The sequence below is a fragment of the Tupaia chinensis genome, unplaced genomic scaffold (genome assembly GCF_000334495.1).
Source record: "Tupaia chinensis unplaced genomic scaffold, TupChi_1.0 Scaffold144699_1, whole genome shotgun sequence".
Classification (NCBI taxonomy): domain Eukaryota; kingdom Metazoa; phylum Chordata; class Mammalia; order Scandentia; family Tupaiidae; genus Tupaia; species Tupaia belangeri.
In genome coordinates, this window is record NW_006204560.1 from 19,726 (window position 1) to 38,376 (window position 18,651).

General features: G+C 41.0%; 1 pseudogene; it reads left to right on the plus strand.

Annotated features, from left to right (window-relative positions):
• The first annotated feature begins 16,764 nt into the window (after positions 1-16,764).
• The window catches only part of LOC102475232 (40S ribosomal protein S7-like), a 3,943-nt pseudogene continuing 2,056 nt past the window's right edge, over positions 16,765-18,651 (plus strand).

The window sequence follows — 18,651 nt, forward strand, 5'->3', positions numbered from 1 at the left end:
CATATATTGGGTTGTTAGGCAAGTCATGAGGTAATTTTTTCTATGCAAAAATGCATCGTGACTTTTTTAACAACCCAATAGTTTTTGGACTATATTCCACTAATGTACTTTGCAGTTATTGATATGTATATGTTGAACCACCCTTGTATCCCAAGGACAAATCCCACTTGATCATGCGATTTGATCATGATCAATCCCAAAAATCCTTTCAATATGCTGTTGAATCTGGTTTGCTAGTATCTTATTGAGGATTTTTTTACATCTATGGTCATGGGGATAGTGGTCTGTACTTCACTTTTCTTTTTCTTTCTTTCTTTCTCTTTCTTTCTCTTTCTTTCTTTCTTTCTTTCTTTCTTTTTTTTTTTTTTTGAGAGCAGTTTTTTTTTTTGGGGGTTTGCTTGCCAGAGAGACAGAGAGAGAAACAGAGAGGTAGAAGGCAAAAAATCAACCCCCAGGGGGATGGTCACACGACAATCCCTTCTCCTCCATTCTTCCCTTGGGAGTGCACTCATGCACATGCTCCCGGCATGAGTTTTAAGCTGTTAGGTCTGGGACTTGAACCACAGTCAACTATGTGGGAGTCCAGCAACGTAACCATTACACCATCTGCTGGTCCCCTGCCTGTACTTTTCTATTTATTTTTCTTGTAGTGTCCTTGTCTGGCATCAGTATGAGGATAATGCTGACTTTGCAAAATGAGTTTGGAAGTATTCCCTTCTTTTAAATTATCTGGAAGACTCTGAGAAGGATTGTTACTAGTTCTTTATTTTTTAGAGTTAGCTTATTTATTTATTTATTTTAATTTTACCGGGGTGGGAGAGAGAGCAGAGGGGAAGAAGAGAGAGAGAGAGAGCCACCAGACTTGGGACTTGAACCATGGTCAGCCAGGTGGGAGTCCAGTGCCCTTAACCACTACACCACTTGCTGGCCCCACTAGTTCTTTTTTAAATGTTTGGTACAATTCAGCAGTGAAGCCATCAGGTCCTGGGCTTTTCTTTGAAAGAAGTTTTTTTATCACTGATTTAATCTCCTTACTCATTATTGGTCTGTTTAGAATTTCTATGTCTTCATGATTCAGTCTTGGTAGGTTGTATATGTCTAGGAATTTACCCATTTCTTTGAGGTTATCCGATTTGTTGGCATGTAATTGCTCATAATAGTCTCTTAAGATGTGTTGTATTTCTGTGGTATGAGTTGTAATAGCTCCTCTTTCATTTATGATTGTATTTGTTCAAGTCATCTCCCTTTTCTTTCCTTCATTAGTCTAGCTAAAAGTTTGCCTATTTTGTTAATCTTTTCCGAAAGCCAATGCTTTAGTTTTGTTGATCTTTTCTGTTGTCCACCACCACAACCCTCTCCCCAACACCTCTCTCTTTCACTTATTTCTGCTCTGATCTTTACTGTTTCCTACGTTCTGCTGACTTTGGACTTAGTTTGTTCTTGTTTTTCTAGTTCCTTTGGTTATTTATTTCGGATCTTTCTTCTTTCCTTGATGTAGGCATTTATTGCTATACATTTCCCTCTTAGAACTGCTTTTGTTATATCCCATAACTTTTGGTATGTTGTGCTTCAATTTTCCTTTGTCTCAAGATATTTTTACAGTTTCCCTTTAAATTTCTTCACTGAGCCATTGGTGGATCAGGAGTATGTTGTTTAACTTCCATGAAATTATGAATTTTCTGGCATTCTTCCTGTTACTAACTTCTAGTTTCCACCATTGTGGTTGGAAAAAGATACTTGATGTGACTTTAATCTTCTTAGATTTTTCTAAGACATGTTTTGTGGCCTAAAATATGACCTATCCTGGATAATGTTCTACGTGCATTTGAGAAGAATACATATTCTGCTGATGGAATGTCTTGCAGGTCCAGTCAGTCCAGTCTGGCATTTCCTTACTGATTGTCTGTCTGGATGATCTATCCACTTTTGAAAGTGGAGTATTAAATCCCCTGACTATGAGTGTATTACACTCTGTCTATCTTATCTTATCTATTAATATTTGTTTTATATACTTAGGTGCTCCAATGTTGGGTGAGAATATATTTATAATTGTCATATCCTCTTATAAATTGACCCCTTTATCATTGTATAATGACCTTCTTTGTCACATTTTTACAGTTCTTGATGTGAAGTTTATTTTATCTAATATAACTACTCCAGTTCTTTTTTAGTTTTCACTTGCAGGGAATATCTTTTTTCACTCCTTTACTTTCCAGTCTATGTGTGTCTCTAAAAGTGAAGTGAGTCTCTTGGAGAATGAATTAGGGAGAGAGTCACCCTTTTGGATCTTTATAAATAACTTGAGCAGAATGGGGGTTAACTCTTCTTTGAAAGTTTTGTAGAATTCAGAGGTGAACCCATCAGGGCCAGGGCTTTTCGTTGTTATGAGGTTATTTATTACTGATTCAATCTCCTGCCTTGTTATGGGCCTATTCAGACTTTCTATATCCTCCTGTCTCAATCTAGGTAGATGATATGTGTCCAGAAATTTGCCCATCTCATCCAGATTGTCTTGTTTCTTGGCATATAGTTGTTCATTGTATCTTCTAATGATGTTTTATATTTCTACAATGTCTGTGGTATTTGGCCTGCTTCATTACAGATTTGACTTACCTGGTTCCTTTCTCTCTCCTTCTTAATAAGTCTCGCTAGTGGTGTATCAATTTTATTGATCTTTTCAAAGAATCAGCCTTTACTTTCATTCATTTTCTGTATAGTTTGTTTATTTTCTATTTCATTTATTTCTGCTCATATCTTTATTATTTCCTTTCTCCTGGAGTTTTTGTTTTGTTTTGGTTTTGGTTTTTTTTGGAATTTTCACTGTTGCTTTTCCAATTCTCTGAGGCACGATGTGAGGTGATCCATTTGCCTTCTTTCCGTCTTCTTCTTATGTGCATTAATTGCTGTGAACTTCCCTCTTATGACTGCTTTAGCAGTGTCCCAAAGATTATGGAAACTCGTGTCCTCATTGTCATTGGCCTCCATGAATCTTTTGCTTTCCGTCTTTATTTCTTCGGTAGTAGTGGCGACATTCAGGAGTAGGTTATTTAGTTCCCATGGATTCAGGTATTTGAGGATTTCTCTTGAAATTAAAGTCAAGTTTAATGCCATCATGGTCGGAGAAGACGCTGGATATAGTTTCTACGCCTTTGAATCTGTAGAGGCTTGGTTTGTGCCCTATGATGTGGTCAGTCTTTGAAAAGGTTCCATGTGGGGGCGAGAAAAAAGTTTATCTCGTGGTTTTTGGATGGAAAGTTCTACAGATGTCTGTTAAGTCCATTTGATTTGTGATATCGTTTAGATCCTTTATTTCCTTACCTATTTTTTGTCTGGATGGTCTTTCCAGAGGGGATAGTGCGGTGTTGAGGTCTCCAACAATTAGTGTGTTGCAGTCTATCTCCCCTTTTAGATCTAACAGTCTTTCCTTCACATATTTGGGTGCTCCTGTGTTAGGTGCACAGATACTTATAAGTTATATCTTCCTGATCGATTGACCCTTTTACTGCAATGTAGTGCCCTCCTTTGTCTCTTTGAACAGTTTTTGTTTTAAAGCCTATTTTGTCAGAAATTACTATCGCGACTCCAGCTCTTTTTTGGTTCTCATTTGTATGGAAAAACTTTTTCCAACCCTTCACTTTCAGTCTATGTATGTCTTTATCCACGAAGTGGGTTTCCTGTAGGCAACATACAGAGGATTTCTGGTTTTTTTATCCATTCAGCCAGTCTGTGTCTCTTGATTGGAGAATTTAAACCATTAACATTCAACGTTATTATTGATGTTACCGGACCTGTGCCGACATTTAAGTTGGCCATTGTCTTGGTTGCCTTTTATTCCTTTGTTTCTGTCTGTTAGCTCTTTAGTTTTCCTGGAACAGTACTTTCTTCAGGGTTTCTTGAAGAGCTGGTCTGTTGCTGGCAAATTCTTTCAGGTCTTGTTTGTCTGAGAAGATTTTAATCTTTTCTTCCCATATGAAGGTTAATCTTGCAGGATACAATAATCTTGGTTGAAATTGTTTCTCTCTTAACATTTTCAATACATCTTCGCATTCTTTCTTTGCTTGCATTGTTTCCGTTGAGAAGTCCGGTGTTAGCCTGATGGGATGAACTTTGTACGTCACTTGTCATTTCTCTCTTTCCAGTTTTTAGTATCTTGTCTTTATCTGTGGTCTTTGCCAGTCTGGCTAAGATGTCCCTTGGGGAAAATCTTCTTGGGTTGTTTCTATTTGGGGTCCTTTGTATTTCTTGGGTCTGGATGTTTGAGTGCCTCTCTCGATTTGGGAAATCTTTCAGGATTTTATGGAATAGATTTTGCATGCCCTTGTTTCTTCACCTTGTGGGATACCAATGACTCAGATGCTAGGGCGTCTAATGGAATCTAGTATTTCTCGTATATTATCCTCTTGATTTTTTGTTATTTTCTCTATCTTTTTGGTGGTTTTCTCTAGGTCTGAGGTTTTACCTTCTATGTCAGAGATTCAATCTTCAGCATGCTCTAATCGACTTTTAATACTTTCGAGAGAGTTTTTGATTTCCTGTATTACAGACTTCACCTCTAATAGTTTCATCTGATTCTTTCTTAGCATGTCCATTTCTTCTTTCATATCGTGGAAGGACTTCCTAATCTCCTGTAGTTCCTTGTCTCTCCTCTGTTCCAACTCATAGATTTTGGTCACCATGAAGGTTTTACCTTCTATGTCAGAGATTCAATCTTCAGCATGCTCTAATCGACTTTTAATACTTTCGAGAGAGTTTTTGATTTCCTGTATTACAGACTTCACCTCTAATAGTTTCATCTGATTCTTTCTTAGCATGTCCATTTCTTCTTTCATATCGTGGAAGGACTTCCTAATCTCCTGTAGTTCCTTGTCTCTCCTCTGTTCCAACTCATAGATTTTGGTCACCATGAATGTTCTAAATTCTCTCTCTGACATTTTGGTAACTTCCTCTGTTTTTTCAAGAAAGGGCAGCAAGTCACTGTGTTCTTTTGATGGAGACATATTTCCTGGTTTATTCATACCTGAGGCTCTTCTACTTCTAGCCATTGGGAGATGTATTCACTTTGGAATACCTTTTAGGAGAATGTTTTTTCAACTAGGAGCAAGTGTTTTTTCCTTTTGCTGTGGACTCATGAGTGCAGAAGTCTCTCTTCTGTTGTGTTTAGCAATGTGGTCCAAGGAGGAGTATCCTATGCAGGTTTCTGAAGAGCGGATCTCCTTTTTCACAGGTGGTTCAGTAAACGGGAGGACCCCAGGGAGTCTTAGAATACTAGGGTATTTCAGAACTGTGCTTCTAGGCCGTGATTCTAGGCCTATCTATTCCATCCGGGAGGGTCGAGGAAGAGGAAGAGAGAGCCAAATAAGAGGGAAGAAAGTAAGAAGGAGAATAAAGTAATTTTGCCAGGGGTCTGTAGATGGAAGTGGGGTCTGCTGTACAGCTGGGGTCGGTCTTGTGTGGTAAGAAGTGTGGAATTAGCAAATGAAAGGGGAAGAGAAGGAACAAAAAAAAGGCCTACCTGGCTGACAGAGATGGGGAAGGTCTCTGGGCTTGCGGGTGCCAGAGCTGGAGCTGGGGCAGGGGGCTCTGCCTCAGTGTCCCTTAGGCGAGGGGTCTGGAGATGGAAGTCCATTTAAATATAAATAATGAATATTGGATTCCCTGTGCCCTGGGGCAAATCGCAAGGCCTTATCATTGTTTCTCTTATCTCTAAAGATAATAATAGCTGTACTACTTACCTCATAAGGTTATCAGAGGGTTAATGAGACTGTACATGAAAACAGTTGTAAACTGTTAATCTCTATCTGAAGTCAAGAGATTACAGTTATGGTCCATAAAAAATTGGCCTTATGAGCAAGCATAGGTTAAGAACTAGATTGTTTTTCTGCTCTCTCGTACAAACAATGAGTTCAAGAGTTAGGAAAACCTGATTTCAAAACCTCTCTGCTACTTATAAACTCTGTGGCAGGTTTAACCTAAGTTTCTGTTGTCTTACATGTAATAACACCTTCCCTTTTGGGATGATGAAGGGAGTAAACAAAATGATATCTGTGCAAGTGCCTAACAAGTGACAATGGGCACCAAGACTATATTTTCTCACCCTAGTCTCCCTCTAGGCATGACTCCTTGAAGCCTTGGAGGAAAGACTATTACATTATTTTGTTTAATTCTCACAGTATACCTGTGAGATCAGCTAAGAAGGTATTATTATGCCCATTTCATATACAAGAAAATTAAGAATATTGGCTCTGATTGTGCTAAGTACTATCTAAACGCTAATTAATTCCGCCGGGAGTCCCAGAAGGGCACTGTTGGATGCTTATTTCTGTTTGGAAAGAATATCTTTGGCAGTGTCTACTAAAGCTGAGCCTATGCATACCTTGTGCCCCCAAAGTTCCATTCTTAAATTTATATGAAACAGAAATGAATATGTATGTTCACCCGAAGACATGTAATCATTACAAACTGGAAGCTGTTCAGATGTCCATCAACAGTAGAATGGATAAATAAATTGTAGTGTGCTCATACAGTCAAATTCTGTACAACACCAAGGACGGGTAAAGTACTGCTAAACAATGATGGATCTTCTAAACATAATATTAAATGAAAAAAAAAAAAAAAAGAGCACACACCATATGATTCCATTTATATAAAGTTTTATATAAACAGGCAAAACTAATCTCTCATGATAGAAGACAGGATGGTTTTTTGTTTTTTTTTCGAGAGTTTTTTTCTATGGGGCCCGTGCTCTCGCTGGAGAGACAGAGAGAGACAGAAAGTGAGAAATCGCCCCCCTGGAGGAGATGTAGGATGGCCATGCCACAAGCGCTTCTCCTCCATTCTCCTCTTGGGATTTTGGGCACACACACACACACATGCCCAGCATGAGTTTTAAGCCGCCGGGACAAGGACTCGAGCCACGGTTGTCTATGTGGGAGTCCAGTGATGTAACCATTACGCCACCAGGTGGTCCCAAAGTCAGGTATTTACCCTTGGGTTACAGGAGGGGTGTGACGGGAAAGGGCATGAGGGAGAGTTCTGGGGTTCTGGTAATGATCTATTTATTGGTCTAGGTGCCAGTAGTATGGATGGGAGCAGATCATGAAAATCCGCCGAGGTTATGATTTATGTACTTCTCAGTATACATACTATACTTCAGCAAAAAGTTGGTTTGCCTCACATAAAAACAGAAGTGCATTGTCTTAGCTAAGGCTTTTCAAAGGTTTCCCAGGGTATTCAGAATCAAGTCCAAAGTCTTTACCATGGCTTGCATGGCTATATGTGATCTGGCTACCTCCTCCACTTCATTTCTTGCACTATTATTTCCCTTGCTTACTCAGCTCTAGCCACATGGCCTTCCTGCTGTCCGTCAAACACAATAAAACTCCTTTCCATGCTGGAACTTCGTACTTGCTGTTCCCTCTGGCTGGAATCAGCTTGTCACATTGCTGATTTTGTTTTGTTTTGTTCTGTTTTGTTTTGTTTCACTAGAGGGCAAGTGTGCTCACTGGAGAGAGAGGGAAAGAAAAAGAGAGAGAGAGAGAAAGTGAGAACACATCTCCCCCACCCCCCAGGAGAAGGGAATGGCCATGTTGCAATCCTTTCTCTGTTCTCCTCTTGGGATTTTGGGCACACACACACATGCCTGGTGTGTTTTATAAACCACCAGATGCGGGACTCGGACCACCAGTCAGCCATGTGGGATCCAGCCGCTTTAACCACCATGCCACTGACTGGACCATACATTGCCAGGGTGTGTGTTTGTTTGTTTGTTTGTTTAATCATATAGGTGTCACTTTTCCAAAAAGCCCTTCACTCAACGCTCCATCTAAAATAGAGCTGCCAGTCACTCATCACAACACATGATTTTTCTCCTCATAGCATCTATAACTAGCTGAAGTGGCTTGTTTATATATTTATTTCTTGTTTGTCATCTATCCCCCTTGATAGAATGTAAACTCCCTGAAAGCTGAGATCACATCTTCTTATTGTATCTTTAATGCCTGGTGGGGTCCCTAGCACATGTGCTCCTGTATGTGCTAGGGTTGAATGAATGAAGGGAGATCCCTGTGTGAACTGTCCAATAGGCTATCCCTGGGATTTCTCCCACAAAAGGAGACACTTGAGAAGTTATAGGCCAACCTGTTATGAAGAAAATTTTGTTAGTCCGATCTCTTGCCCACCTCAGCTTGGCGAGGAAAAAGTTCAGATCTTTTCCCAGTGCTTCCATGAATTTTGGCCAATACGGACTTATTCCATGGAATGTATTTTACATAAAATAATCATATCCTAAGATCAGAGAAACCAACTGCAACCTAACATACCTCCTACCCCCAGTTTCTCCAAAGAAAAACAAAATATTGGTCAACAGGCAGTGGAGGTCCTCTCTCCAGTCCTATATTCCTGAGAGAATGTTGACTTATTATCACTTCATCTCTGGGGCAAGTAGTGAACATAGGGAAAGTCTTATATGAATTTATTCAATAAATGACGTATGTCTTTAACATATGTTTGATGATCTTTCTTTGTCATGATTCCATGTTAGGTACAACAACTATGACCCGGCTGTCATCAATACTGTTCCTTATGATGTTGTCCGTTGTTGGTGCACAGCATACCGGACTCTAGCAATAGAGTCGAGGAGACCTGAGGATGAGTTCTAGGTCAAACTAAAGCCTGGGAAGGTGGGTCTTAAACTCTAAAGATGTCATATAAGCTTGTTATACAGAAGCAGTGAAGACCAGGTATATTTAATATGCGAGTCACAATGTTGTAAAGGAAAAATAGAAAAGAGTCCTGAGTGTTGGCCTTGATCCTACTACTTGCTCACTGAATGACCTGGAAGTAGGCCTCACCCCATTTCTAGGCATCAACAACTCTTATTTGTGTGAGCCAGGAAGGAAATTGAACTAGATCCCTAAGGGTTCTTTGAGCTTTATGATTCCATTTATTTTTGTCTTGATATTTCCTCTGGATTAAGAGAAACTTCAGTTAAGCATAAAACATCATGAAATAGTTCAAACCTTTGAAAAGGTATAGACTAAGAGTCAAGGAGAAATAAAAGAAAAATAAAGAAACAGGTTACCTGATTTGCTTTGATAAAATAAAAATCACCAAGAAACATAAGCTCCTCAAGTGCAAGGCCTGCTCTTTGCCATTGTCTTTGTAACTTGTAGCCTACTACATAACTTAGTTTCCAAAAATCTCTTAATTTCTAAAGAAAAATACCTCACCGAACGTAACCAGAGAACAGCCTAAAACTTTTTTTTTCTATCTCTTTTGATTCAGGGTTGCTTTGTTTTACCCTTGTTCTGATGGTGTTTCCTCTCTTTCTTTTTGCTCATTCACAGGTCTTATTGATAGATAACTGGGGAGTCCTTCACAGCAGGGAATTCTTCATTGGCTACCGCCAACTGTGTGGCTGCTATTTAACAAGACATAATGTATTAAACACTGCTCAGCTCTTGGGGCTTCAGGCTTAACAATGACAGCATTGGGATTACAAATACACCTGTTATCCTGGCTACCAGAATTTCACATGAGGAGAATAATATTGTGTCAAAACCTTGGGGCCAGCAGGTGGCGTGGTAGTTAAGGCGTTGGAATTCCCACATGGCCCACTGTGGTTCAAGTCCCGACCTGGCGGCTTTCTCTCTCTCTCTCTCTCTCTCTCTCCTCTCTCTCTCATCTTTCTCTGTCAAAACTCATGTGAAAAAAATCATAAATAAATAAATAAATTCTTTAAAAAGAATACATTATGTCAAAACCTAGTTCAGATGGTTTCTGTACCCTATCTTGTGGGAGGCTGCGCACCAGCGAATATCGCCAGTTTCTCAGAAAGCAAACAATTACACAATGCCAAAGGCCATGATTGGCTCCCCTTCAAAAACCTCACCTTCAGAACCATACTCTGATTGGCTACTTCCCATAAAGGCCACAATTGGTTCCCTTCAAAAAACCTGACCTTTGAAACCATACTCTGATTGGCCGCTTCCCATAGCAAATTGGTGAGCTTAGAATCCCTCAGATTTGCATAATCTGGCACCTCATGATTGGTTCACAGAAGCAACCAATCATAACTCACCTTTTACAATCCTTCATTCAACCAATCACGGCCCACCAGCGTGTATATAACCACGATGCCTGGCCCACAGTAGCCAGACGACCAGGAAGACGACGACGACCCTGGAGAGCCTGAAGAGCTGAAACACCGCACAGTCTCCAGATGACCCTGAAGAGCTGTAACACTACACTGTCTCCGGACGACCCCGGAGAGCTGTGACACTGCGTCGTCTCCGTGCTGCTCACAATAGACGACGTGACCCTGAAGAGTTGTAACACTGCGTCATCTCCATGCTGTACCGTGCTGCCCACAATAAACAGACGACACTGAAGACACTGTGTCATCTCCGTGCTATAACACTATGCCGCTTGTCCCGGCTCTCACTCCTTCACTCAGGAAACCTGTTCAACTGTCCCCCCGGGTCGGGACACTATCTCACAAAACAGAAGATGCTCCTTTCTCTAGAAAGGAAACCGTGATAGAGAGAGGGGGGAGCCTCAGATGTCAGCCATCTAGTGTGGTAGCTCTTCCTCAAGTTATAGCATGGACCCACTTGGTTTTATAAACCTTTTCACATAGTTTTTGTCAATCTGCCTCAGTAACATAATCTCCATATTGATAGGAAAGCAATAATAGCCACTGGGTAAAAACGCATTCCAACCGGATCACTTAGAAAAAGGCATTCTAGAAATAACAACATCCTGATAAAGCAGAAATTTGCAAAATGTTGGGTCTTAGGACACTTAAACACCCATAAAAGTTAATAAAGATCCCAAATACTTCTTGAGTGTGGGTTATATCTATTGGTCCTAGTTATATCAGGTATTAACACTGATAAATGTTTAAATAAAGAAATAAATGTTTAAAACTCAAGAACACAGAAGCACACATCCCTCTGCTATCAGAGAGATGACATCATCACATGTCATGAAGCCTCTGGAAAAGGATATCTATGGATACTCTTTAGATAATGAGAGAGAGAAAAAAGTAAATATCACCTTAGTGCTATTATACAGACAGTTTTAAACCCACAGATTCACTAAAAGGGTCTCACAGACCATCTCCCACCCCACCACTGTGTTCAGACCCTACTTTGAGATCCAATGGGCTGGAAAGTACCCCACAACAGTCCTTTACATAGGCCTATGGATTAAAGGGTTTAGCTGACATCACAGATTTTTCTCTATAGCCTCCTGGAACTCCAGACATTGTAAGAATTTCTTGGCACCTCTAACCTAGTGATACAGTGGGAACTGAACACAAATATAGTGTTTTATTTTCTGAGAAGGGTTATGTCTATCCAGATCACCCCTCAAAGGGTTAAATTAGGAGGTTAAAACAGCTCTGGTGAAATGAATCCATCAGTTTGGTAATTCTGTGACACATAATTGCAGAAAGTTTTTAGAGATTTCTGAGGTTCCATGTAATTCTTCACACACACACACACACACACACACACACACACACACCACAGTATGAAGGGTTACTCAGTGAGATTGTTCAGGGAACGCACCATGATAGACAATGTGCCTCCAGAGAACTGTAGATTATCCAAACTTGTATTTTGGCAATTTGATGGCCTTAGGATGTAATGTGCTTTCCTCCAGTCCTGCTGAGGATCCTTTTTCTTCTTTTTATCCTCTCTTAAAATATGTTACATGTTAATTGCCAATATTTGATTAGGTCACATTTAATACCTTCTTTTATTTTTTAAATGACTTCTTTTATGTGTGAAGAGGGAGAGAGTGAGAGAGAAAGAGAGAGAGAGAGAGAGAGAAAGGTGTGGATATTTGGGGGAGGGTTCTTTTTTTATTTTTTCTAGGTTTCATTGAAAGTGAAGCTGTACAATAACAACATTGACCGTGATGAAATGAAGAAAGAGAATCTAGGCTAGGATGCACACTAGTGAAAAAAAAAAAATCATTATTACTGAAGATAGGAGTCACGAAACCAAGAAAAGACTGATTTTTCTTGGCTTTTCTCTATTCTGACACAGAATGGTGTATAATCTGATGTTTTCAGGGAGTTCCTTGGTCACATTTGGTAGTTCATGTATTATTTTATTAACTCATGTATTTATGTGTTATTTTATTAACTCATCCAATGTCCCAAAAATCTATTCTCAACACATTTCTTCATTTTATTTGTACTATATAGAAATCTCTAGGAGTCTTCCATGCACCTTAAGTCAAAGAATTGATAAGTTCAGGTCTTAATGGGTATACTCTAGCATATAGTCTTTTCTCTACACACTCCTAAATTATAACACTATTAGTCCTCATCAGGATATTTACCTTTGTCGAGATTTTGCACAAAGTAACTTTGAGGATTACTCTACATATGAGGTCAGGATTGATTTATAACAAGCAAAGGGCATATTCATGACCCTGAAAAGATCATGACAAAAAAAAAAAAGAAAAAGAAAAAGAAAGAATGAAAAAGAAAAAGAAACGAAGAAAGAAAGAGAAAAAGAAAATCAGACTGATGTGTCATTGCCTGGTAGTTAAGGAGCTGGATTGCACGTGGTGGCCAACTATGCAGTATAAATCCCAGACCTTGGCTTGAAAATCACACCGGGCACATGTATGTGCATGTCCAAAATCCCAACTCGGTGGAGATATGGAGAAGAAGGGACTGTGTCATGACCACGCCCCATGGTGTGTGGATCTTTTCTCCCTTCCCCCTTCTCTCTGCCTTACACTCTTGTCCTTCTGCCTCGAGTGAGCACAGGTGCCCTCTGGAAATTTTTGAAAAAATCAATTTTCCCCCTTATGGAAGGCTCCCCCTCCTTTCCTTTTTTTCTCTCACGGGACCTTGATTCATTAATTATGTCACCCTCCTTTTCCTAAATTTTCAGTCAATCCTCCTCAATGATGTACTTCCTTCAGAGGAAGCAAGAGGGAAGGGAATTATTTGCGTGCTGATCAGGGTGCATTAAAAAACTTTCCATGTGAGATATTTCTTTATTTACATTTCTTCCAAGTGTCCCTGAGCATATAGGCATAGGTCTATGTCTACCAAGCTCACCGTAGAGTCACTTCTACCTTTTGCTACAGTGGGATGGGATCAGTAGGGTCAGGATCACAGTACCTAACACAGTGCATTATTATAAATAGTAGTTTCATAATACAGACTTTTTGGAAGAATAATGAATGAGTCCTTCTCAGACAAACTCACCAGAAATTATCACATTCTCTGCACGTATGTCCTTTTGTGTCTGACGGTTAACTGGCACTAAATTTTGTTTATATCCAGAGTGATCAACCATCCCAGTGTACTCAGGACTGAGAGATTTCCTGGACTGCAGAACTTTCCGTTTTAAAACTTGGGAAAGTCTCACTTGAACCAGGAGTGTTGGTTGGCCACCCTACTTTTGTGCTGCTCCTTATGGATTCTCCTTTAGTTTTCATGACTGGTTCCCATTTCTTTCGAAGTGTTTGTAGATCACAGACTGTATAGACCTTGATGAAAAGGGGGGGGGGAGAAAAAAAGAAAAAGAAATGGTGATGTTTTGTGGTGGTTCCCAAAAGTAGGGGCCCCAGACCAGTAGCATTAACATAATTTGGGAACTTCTTAGAAATAAATGCACATGTTCAGGTCCTACCCTACACATACTAAATCAGAAACTATGGGTATGAAGACCAGAAGCTTGCTTTAGCAAACCCTCCAGGGGATTCTGATGCTCACCAAGGCGTGAGAGCCACTGAAGAGAAGAGCCCTGTGGCTGAGTTTTAAGCCCAGTTCTGGCACTGACTAACTAAATGACTTTCAGGCATGTCCTTCTCCTATTTTGGGCTTCTGATTGCTCTTCTATGAAATGAAATCCTTGGATCCTATTGGCAGCATCTAGAGGCTCTGCCACTCTGTAGTTGTGCACCTTTGGTTATTCTGTTTGACTTACTTTGTGTGTGCTATAGGGAGCATGCACTTGCTGGAGAGAGATGGGTGGTGGTGGGTAGTGAGAAGACACCCTGCTCTGGGGTAGGGGTGGGGTGGCCATGCCACAATCCCTTCTCCTACGTTCTCCTCTTGGAATTTTGGGCACACACACAGAGGCACACACACACGCCTGGTGTGTTTTTCAAGCCACTGGGTCCAGGATCAGAACCATGCTGTCGGCCACATGGGATATAGTCGCCTTAACCACCATGCCACTGGCTGGTCACTGTTTGCCTTTTCATTGCTGAGGTTTTCTCATATGGGTGCAGTAAAGAAAACATTCACCTCACGGGGTTTTCTAGCAATTTTGTGATTATTAAATAAGCTATTTGCAGCAATATTGATGACCCATAATGATAGCTAACTCTTACATAGTGCCTTCTATGTGCTGGGCACTGTTCTAAGTGCTTTTAATTCCAACAAAAACCCTATCCCTGTTTTACAAATGGAAAAATAGAGTCAAGGAGAGATTAAGTGGCTTGCCCAAGGTCAGTTGACTAAATTTAAAGTGTCAGATTTTGGATTAGAACTCCAAAAATCTAGACCCAGAGACAATGCTTTTAACCAGTATGTCATGTTGCTTGACGCCTGTTAAGTCCCTCACCCTTTCCACACTTACACAGTCTGGCTGACCATTTGTAGACAGTAATTAGCATTTTCACTTTCACAGTCCATCCAAGATAGTAAAAGAGCCATGATAATATCTAGATTCATTTTGCAAACCGTTTGCAACATTAAAAAAGGAAAAAAAAAAAACTAAGAAAGTGCTTTTTGAGCTGGCCCCATGTCCTGGTGGTTAGGAGAGCCAGTCTGAGGGTTTATGGACGAGAAGTTGGTTTGGGGTTTTAGCGGTCCAGAGTTTGAGAGCTGAAGGAGCAGAATGGTCAGGGAAGAGGTCAGAGTGCCTGATGAGATGAGCTGAGTCTGGAGAGTTTTAAGGAGAGTGGCTTGGTAACAAAGGTGTGCAAGTTGTATGAAACAGGCAGGCAGACACCCATGTGCATGATGATGTACAGTTAAGGTGGAACGCATACTTCCACATCTAACTTTACCACTTCTCCACTCCTCACCCCCCCCACACACACACACTGAAACCACTATAAAATTATTTTTGAAAGGATTGGGGGACCAGCAGTTGGCGTAATGGCTATGTCGCTGAACTGCCACGTAGTCAACCGTGGTTCGAGTCCCGGACCCGGTGGCGTAAACTCACACCGGGCGTGTGTGCATGTGCGCCCAAGATCCCAAGAGGAGAATGGAGGAGAAGGGATTGTGGCGTGGTCATCCCCCCTGGGGGTGATTTCTCGCTTTCTGTCTCTCTGTCTCTCTCTGTCTTTCTGGCGAGTGCATGCGCCCTATAGCAAAAACCTCTCAAAAAAAAAAAAAAGGGATTGGAAGGACATAATTTGGGGTTGGGGGAAGGTTGGAAGAATAGGAAAGGAGGCATCAACTAAATTTTGGATGCTGATGAGTAGCAATTGACCTAGCAGATTTAAGAGACCTGAAAATTAGGCATCCTAAGACCTTAGCGGGAAAACAAAACCAAAAAAATAGATTTACTCCACCCCCTACTCCTAAGAATCTTTAAAGGCTGCAACAGGTAGCTCTAGAAGTGAAAGTGAATAGGGGGTACGCAACAAAAACAATGAAGGCTGTTTGAAACTGTTTAAGATGTAGTTTTTGTGGGTCAGCCCTGTAGCCTACTGGTTAAGGAAGCTGGATCCCATATGGCTGACCGTAGTTCAAATCCCAGCCCTAGGGGATTGAAAAACACACTGAGTGCATGTGTGTGCATGCCCAAAATCCCACCAGGAGGGAGAGATGGAGGAGAAGTGATTGCAGCATGACCATACCCTGTTGAGGAGTGCTCTCTCCCTCTCTGCTTCTGTTTCTCTGTCTCTCTCTGCCCTCTCTGTCTCTCTCTCCCTCTCAGCACATATGCCCTCTGGTAATTTAAACAAATAGAAGAGGAAGTAGATTGATTCGTAAATCCCTCCTACAGTTAATGCTAGTGAAGAGCTGATCCTTCCCTTCCCTGATGAAAGACTGGAGTGTTCTTCCCTGGAGAGAGTAAGGCAGAGGGCCTCTGGACTGGGAGTTCCCAAACCCGGTCAAGAGCTTGGATCCTATATTGAAAGCAGGAGGGTTATATGGAGGTTTACATCCACTTTTCAGATACCAGAATCATGAGCCAGATAGACTTCTATTTTTCATAGGTCACCAAGTCTCAGGTATTTCTGTTTAACAACACAATAACACGCAAAGACAAGCAGTAACACGACACTCCATGATGATGAAGCCACATAGGAAGGTCCCAGGTTTGCATCCTGAGGTCTCCCTGTACATGCAGGGTGTGTGCAAGTGTCCATGATCCTAGCTGGCTGTGGCTGGGGATGGGTCATAGTGTGAAGAGCTCACTGGGGATGCCTCCTCCACCCGCCTCCCGGAAGAAATAAGTAAAATAAAATAAACTGGTCAGAACACATGGTCTGAACCCAAATTATGATTAGGAGAAAAAGTGAACAGAGCCTCGAGGACCTGTGGAAATATGACAAAAGAGCTAACATTTGTGTCATCAGAATGCCAGAAAGAAAGGAGAAAGAGGGTAGGCCTGAAAAGTATTCAAAGAAATACTAGCTAAAAAGTGTCTACATGTGGCAAAAGACAAAAAACCTATAGTTGTAAGAAGCTGAGTGAACCATAACAGAATAATTTTCAAGAAATCCACATCATGCTCTTCCTCAGCCAGTGAGCAACAAGGAATGGACATGTTCAGCCCGAGCACTGAGATCATGAAGCCCAACGATGAGAAGTCAGACAAGTTCGAGTCGGAGTAGAACTTGGACTTCAAGGCTCAGCTCAGCGAGCTGAATATCATGGCAGCCAAGAAAATTGAAGTTGGTGGTGGTTGGAGAGCTATCATAATCTTTGTTCTTGTTCTTCAACTGAAGTCTTTTCAGAAAATCCAGGTATGTCTAGTATATGAATGGGAGAAAAATTTCAGCAAGAAGCACATTGTCTTTATTGCTCAGAGGAGAATTCTGTAAAAGCCAATTTGAAAAAACCATGGGAGGGGCCAAAAGGGCGGCTTTTTCAGATTCTCCGCCTGTGGCGCTCAGTTCCTCCTGCGTGGTGCTGACCATGGGAGGTGGGGAGAACCTGCCGCTGTGCTGACCATGCTCTGCTGGACAAGGCATCCACGAAGCTTTAATTTTAGAAACCACTGTATTTGGAGGCAGGCCTTCAGGAGAAGATTCATCATGGCTCCTGCGAACGAGTCATTTCAGGGCAAAAGACAAATGAAGATTTCCTACTGATAATTCAGCCTTCAGCAAACAAGCTAGAGTGGTAGGGAGCTCCTAGCCTTCTATCTCTGTCTCTGTCTCTGTGTCTTTCTGCTTCTGTCTTCTCATTTTTTGGTAATTTTTCCTTTTTAAAATTTTTTTAAAGGTAAAGTTTTCTCTTGCTCTCAGCTCCACCTTTTGTCTTGTTAATAAGCCCCTCTACTCCTTACCACCCAGGCAGGAGAGGCTGGAGGTAGGCCTTCAGGAGAAGATTCATCATGGCTCCTGCAAACTAGTCGAGTGTGCCGCATGGTTTTCTATTTTGTGCTTTTTTTTAAAAAAGAAAAACAATAATTATAATTTTTTAGTCTTTTTTATTTTCTTTTTTTCTGTTTAGTTGTTGTTGTTGTTGTTGTTTCTCTCTCTGTTTTTCATTTTCTTTTTTCTCGTCTCTCCACTCCTCAATATCCATTTACTGTGTTTCTAGATAGATCTAAGGGCACTATAGCTCAACATCCATATACTATTAGGGTTAACATATTCCTCAATATCTACGGAATCTGCTGCACAAAGTGATCACAACAGAACAGCAGAGAGATTCCACATCACCTCTTTTGGCTTGCTCCTGAACATTCAGATTGAACTTCAAGAATTAGGACGAAACACACCATCCATCAGATGACTAGAAATCACCGCAGGACCACAAGAAGTACGGGAAAGCAAGAAAATACCTCTCCTCCAAGGGAAAAGAGTAACTCCTCTTCATCCACAAGCAGTTCAATGGAAATATCTGATAAAGAATTTAGAACATTCATAATGGCGAAGCTAACAGAGATGGAAGAGAAGAGAGACAATGAACTGCAGAAGAGAAAGGAAAAAGAAGCTGGCGAGTTCCAGGAGGTGAGGAAATTCTTGCAAGATCTAAAAGAGGAATTACAGACTTTAAGAAAGAATCAAACGGCTGTTAGAGATTAAGGCTATAATACAGGAAGTCAAAAATCCCCCTTGAGAGTATTAAAAGTAGACTAGATCATACAGAAAATAGAATCTCAGACATAGAAGAGAAAATTGCTGGCCTAGAAAAATCCACCACGAAGACTGAGAAAATGGCCCAAAATAATGAGAAGTACTAGATACCATCAAACGTCCAAACACCTGGGGAACCAGCAGTTAGCGTAATGGCTATGTCGCTGGACTCCCACGTAGTCGACCGCGATTCACGTCCCGGACCCGGTGGCTTAAAACTCACGCCAGGCGCGTGTGCGTACGTGCCCAAGATCCCAAGAGGAGAATGGAGGAGAAGGGATTGTGGCGTGACCATCCGCCCTGGGGGGTGATTTCTCGCTTTCTGTCTCTATGTCTGTCTGGTGA